Source organism: Phyllobates terribilis, unplaced genomic scaffold, assembly GCF_046119375.1.
Source record: "Phyllobates terribilis strain yellow unplaced genomic scaffold, ASM4611937v1 Scaffold_631__1_contigs__length_929446, whole genome shotgun sequence".
Taxonomy (NCBI): domain Eukaryota; kingdom Metazoa; phylum Chordata; class Amphibia; order Anura; family Dendrobatidae; genus Phyllobates; species Phyllobates terribilis.
The window spans coordinates 787,701-793,700 of NW_027363391.1; positions in this window are offsets into that span (position 1 = coordinate 787,701).

Below are 6,000 nucleotides of genomic sequence, written 5' to 3' on the forward strand. Positions count from 1 at the left end.
GAAAGTTTTAATGCCCCTTGGAAGAGTGGTGGAGGTCGCAGTGGAATAAAAAGACAATATCAATGCCCCTTGGAAGAGTGGGGGAGGTCGCAGTGGATGAAAAAGACAATATCAATGCCCCGTAGAACAGACGTGGAGGTCACAGTAGTCTTAACAAGACGGTTTTATTGACGCTTGGTAGAGTGGTGGTCTCATTTTAATAAATTGATCATTTCAATGCCCCTTGGAAGAGTGGTGGAGGTCGCAGTGAAATAAAAACACAATATCAATACCCCGTGGAAGAGATGTGGAGGTCACAGTAGCTTAACAAGACGGTTTTAATGCCCCTTGAAAGAGTGGTGGAGGTCGCAGTGGAATAAAAAGGCAATTTCAATGCCCCGTGGAAGAGACGTGGAGGTCACAGTAGCTTTATGAGATGGTTTTAATGCCTCTTGCAAGAGCTGTAGAGTTCAGAGTGGTTAAGCAAGACAGTTTTAATGCCTCTTGGAAGAGATGTGGAGGTCACAGTAGATTAAAAAGACGGTTTTAATGCCACTTGTAAGACTGGTGGAGGTTACAGTGCAATAAAAAGACAATATCAATGACCCGTGGTAGAGACGTTGAAGGCACAGTAGCTTAACAAGACAGTTTTAATGCCCATTGGAAGAGTGGTGGATATAGCAGTGGAGTAAAAAGACAATATCATTGCCCCTTGGAAGAGTGGTGGAGGTCGCAGTTGAAAAAAAAGACAATATCAATGTCCCGTGGAAGAGACGAGGAGGTCACAGTAGCTTAAAAATATGGTTTTAATGCCCCTTGGAAGAGTGGTGGAGGTCGCAGTACAATAAAAATTCAGTATCAATGCCTATTGAAAGAGTGGTGAAGGTCGCAGTGCAATAAAAAGACTATATCATTGCCCCGTGGAAGAGTCGTGGAGGTCATAGTAGCTTAAAAAGACAGTTTAATGCCTCTTCGAAGAGTGGTGGAGGTTGCAGTGAAAAAAAAAGAAAATATCAATGCCCCGTGGAAGAGATGTGGAGATCACAGTAGATTAACAAGATGGTTTTTATGCCCCTTGGAAGAGTGGTGGAGGTCGCAGTGGAATAAAAAGACAATATAATTTCCCCTTGGAAGAGTGGTGGAGGTCGCAGTGGAATAAAAAGACAATATCAATGCCCCGTGGAAGAGACGAGGAGGTCACAGTAGCTTAAAAATATGGTTTTATTGCCCCTTGGAAGAGTGGTGGAGGTCGCAGTACAATAAAAATTCAATATCAATGCCCATTGAAATAGTGGAGAAGGTCGCAGTGGAATAAAAAGACAATATCAATGCCCCGTGGAAGAGTCGTGGAGGTCATATTAGCTTAAAAAGACGGTTTAATGCCACTTTGAAGAGTGTTGGAGGTTGCAGTGGAAAAAAAAGAAAATATCAATGCCCCGTGGAAGAGATGTGGAGATCACAGTAGATTAACAAGATGGTTTTTATGCCCCTTGGAAGAGTGGTGGAGGTCGCAGTGGAATAAAAAGACATTATCAATGCCCCTTGGAAAAGTGGTGGAGGTTGCAGTGAAATAAAGACACAATATCAATACCACGTGGAAGAGACGTGGAGGTCACAGTAGCTTAACAAGAAGGTTTTAATGCTCCTTGGAAGAGTGCTAGAGGTCGCAGTGGAATAAAAAGGCAATATCAATGTTCCTTGGAAGAGACGTGGAGGTCACAGTAGCTTTATAAGATGGTTTTAATGCCCCAAGGAAGAGCTGTGAAGTTCTGAGTGGTTTAACAAGATGGTTTTAATGCCCCTTTGAAGAGACGTGGATGTCACAGCAGATTATCAAGACGGTTTTAATGCCCCTTAGAAAAGTTGTGGAGTTTACAGTGGAATAAAAAGTCAATATCAATGCCCCGTGGAAGAGATGTGGAAGTCACAGTAGCTTAACAAGAAGGTTTTAATACCCCTTGGACGAAGGGTGGAGTACAGAGTGGTTTAACGAGATGGTTTTTATGCCCCTTGAAAGAGACGTTGAGGTCACAGTAGCTTAACAAGATGGTTTTAATGCCCCTTGGAAGAGTGTTGGAGGTAATAGTGGAATAAAAAGACAATATGAATGCCCCGTGGAAGAGACGTGGAGGTCACAGCAGCTTAACAAGAGGGTTTAATGCCCGTTGGAAGAGTGGTGGAGGTTACAGTGGAATAAAAAGAAAATATAAATGCCCCGTGGAAGAGACGTTGAGATCACAGTAGATTAACAAAACGGTTTTTATGCCCCTTGGAAGAGTGGTGGAGGTCGCAGTGGAATAAAAAAACAATATCAGTACCCCTTGGAAGAGAAGTGGAGGTCACAGTAGCTTAACAAGATGGTTTTAATGCCCCATGAAAGAGTGGTGGAGGTCGCAGTAGAATTTTAAGACAATATCACTGCCCTGTGGAAGAGACGTGGAGGTTACAGTAGCTTAACAGGACGTTTTTTTTGCCCCTTGAAAAAGTCTTGGAGGTCGCTGTAGAATAAAAAGCCAATATCAATGCCCTTGGAAGAGACGTGGAGGTCACAGTAGATTAACAAGAAAGTTTTAATGCCCCTTGGAAGAGTGGTGGAGGTCGCAGTGGAATAAAAATACAATATCAATGCCCCTTGGAAGAGTGGTGGAGGTGACAGTGGAATAAAAAGACAATATCAATGCCCCGTGAATGAGACGTGAAGGTCACAGTAGCTTAAAAAGACGGTTTATTAACCCTTGGAAAAGTGGTGGAGGTCGCTGCAGAATAAAAAGACAACATCAATGCCCCTTGGAAGAGTGGGGGAGGTCGCAGTGGATAAAAAAGACAATATCAATACCCCATGGAACAGACGTGGAGGTCACAGTAGTCTTAACAAGACGGTTTTAATAACGCTTCGTAGAGTGGTGGAGGTCTTATTTTAATAAAAAGATAATTTCAATGCCCCTTGGAAAAGTGGTGGAGGTCGCAGTGAAATAAAAACACAATATCAATACCCCGTGGAAGAGATGTGGAGGTCACAGTAGCTTAACAAGACGGTTTTAATGCCCCTTTAAAGAGTGGTGGAGGTCGCAGTGGAATAAAAAGGCAATGCCAATGCCCCGTGGTAGAGACGTGGAGGTCATAGTAGCTTTATAAGACTGTTTTAATGCCCCTTGCAAGAGCTGACGAGTTCAGAGTGGTTTAACAAGACGGTTTTAATGCCCCTTGGAAGAGATGTGGAGGTCACAGTAGAATAACAAGACGGTTTTAATGCCACTTGGAAGAGTGGTGGAGGTTACAGTGGAATAAAAAGACAATATCAATGACCCGTGGAAGAGACTTTGAAGGCACAGTAGCTTAACAAGACAGTTTTAATGCCCATTGGAAGAGTGGTGGATATAGCAGTGGAGTAAAAAGACAATATCATTGCCCCTTGGAAGAGTGGTGGAGGTCGCAGTGGAAAAAAAAGACAATATCAATGTCCCGTGGAAGAGACGAGGAGGTCACAGTAGCTTAAAAATATGGTTTTAATGCCCCTTGGAAGAGTGGTGGAGGTCGCAGTACAATAAAAATTCAATATCAATGCCCATTGAAAGAGTGGTGAAGGTCGCAGTGGAATAAAAAGACTATATCAATGCCCCGTGGAAGAGTCGTGGAGGTTATAGTAGCTTAAAAAGACGGTTTAATGCCTCTTCGAAGAGTGGTGGAGGTTGCAGTGGTAAAAAAAGAGAATATCAATGCCCCGTGGAAGAGATGTGGAGATCACAGTAGATTAACAAGATGGTTTTTATGCCGCTTGGAAGAGTGGTGGAGGTCGCAGTGGAATAAAAAGACAATATCAATGCCTCTTGGAAAAGTGGTGGAGGTTGCAGTGAAATAAAGACACAATATCAACAACACGTGGAAGAGACGTGGAGGTCACAGTAGCTTAACAAGACGGTTTTAATGCTCCTTGGAAAAGTGCTGGAGGTCGCAGTGGAATAAAAAGGCAATATAAATGCCCTGTGGAAGAGACGTGGAGGTCACAGTAGCTTTATAAGACGGTTTTTATGCCCCATGGAAGAGCTGTGAAATTCTGAGTGGTTTAACAAGATGGTTTTAATGCCCCTTAGAAGAGATGTGGAGGTTACAGAAGCTTAACAAGATGATTTTATTGCCCCTTGGAAGAGTGGCGGAGGTCACAGTAGAATTTAATGACAATATCACTGCCCCGTGGAAGAGACGTGGAGGTTATAGTTGCTTAAAAGGACGCTTTTATTGCCCCTTGGAAAAGTCTTAGAGGTCGCAGTAGAATAAAAAGACAATATTAATGCCCCGTGGAAGAGACGTGGAGGTAACAGTAGCTTAACAAGAAGGTTTTATTGCCCCTTGGAAGAGTGGTGGAGGTCGCAGTGGAATAAAAAGACAATATCAATGCCCCGTGTAACAGACGTGGAGGTCACAGTAGTCTTAACAAGACGGTTTTAATGACCCTTGGTAGAGTGGTGGAGGTCTCATTTTAATAAAAAGATAACTTCAATGCTCCTTGGAAGAGTGTTGGAGGTCGCAGTGAAATAAAAACACAATATCAATACCCCGCGGAAGAGATTTGGAGGTCACAGTAGCTTAACAAGACGGTTGTAATGCAGCTTGAAAGAGCTGTAGAGTTCAGAGTAGTTTTTACAAGACGGTTTTAATGCCCCTTGGAAGAGATGTGGAGGTCACAGTAGATTAACGAGAAGGATTTAATGCCCCTTGGAAGAGTGGTGGAGGTTACAGTGGAATAAAAAGACAATATCAATGCAGCGTGGAAGAGTCGTGGAGGTCATATTAGCTTAAAAAGACGGTTTAATGCCACTTCGAAGAGTGTTGGAGGTTGCAGTGGAAAAAAAAGAAAATATCAATGCCCGGTGGAAGAGATGTGGAGATCACAGTAGATTAACAAGATGTTTTTTATGCCCCTTGGAAGAGTGGTGGAGGTCGCAGTGGAATAAAAAGACAATATCAATGCCCCTTGGAAAAGTGGTGGAGGTTGTAGTGAAATAAACACACAATATCAACACCACGTGGAAGAGACGTGGAGGTCACAGTAGCTTAACAAGATGGTTTTAATGCTCATTGGAAGAGTGCTGGAGGTCGCAGTGGAATAAAAAGGCAATATCAATGTTCCTTGGAAGAGACGTGGAGGTCACAGTAGCTTTATAAGACGGTTTTAATGCCCCATGGAAGAGCTGTGAAGTTCTGAGTGCTTTAACAAGATGGTTTTAATGCCCCTTAGAAGAGATGTGGAGTTTACAGTAGCTTAACAAGATGGTTAAATTGCCCATTGGAAGACTCGGGAAGGTCACAGTGGAATAATAAGACAATATCAATGCCCCTTGGAAGAGACGTGGAGGTCACAGTAGATTAACAAGAAAGTTTTAATGCCCCTTGGAAGAGTGGTGGAGGTCGCAGTGGATGAAAAAGACAATATCAATGCCCCGTAGAACAGACGTGGAGGTCAAAGTAGTCTTAACAAGACGGTTTTATTGACGCTTGGTAGAGTGGTGGTCTCATTTTAATAAATTGATCATTTCAATGCCCCTTGGAAGAGTGGTGGAGGTCGCAGTGAAATAAAAACACAATATCAATACCCCGTGGAAGAGATGTGGAGGTCACAGTAGCTTAACAAGACGGTTTTAATGCCCCTTGAAAGAGTGGTGGAGGTCGTAGTGAAATAAAAAGGCAATGTCAATGCCCGGGGAAGAGACGTGGAGGTCACAGTAGTTTTATGAGATGGTTTTAATACCCCTTGCAAGAGCTGTAGAGTTCAGAGTGGTTTAACAAGACTGTTTTAATGCCCCTTGGAAGAGATGTGGAGGTCACAGTAGATTAAAAAGACGGTTTTAATGCCACTTGTAAGAGTGGTGGAGGTTTCAGTGCAATAAAAAGACAATATCAATGACCCGTGGAAGAGACGTTGAAGGCACAATAGCTTAACAAGACAGTTTTAATGCCCATTGGAAGAGTGGTGGATATAGCAGTGGAGTAAAAAGACAATATCACTGCCCCTTGGAAGAGTGG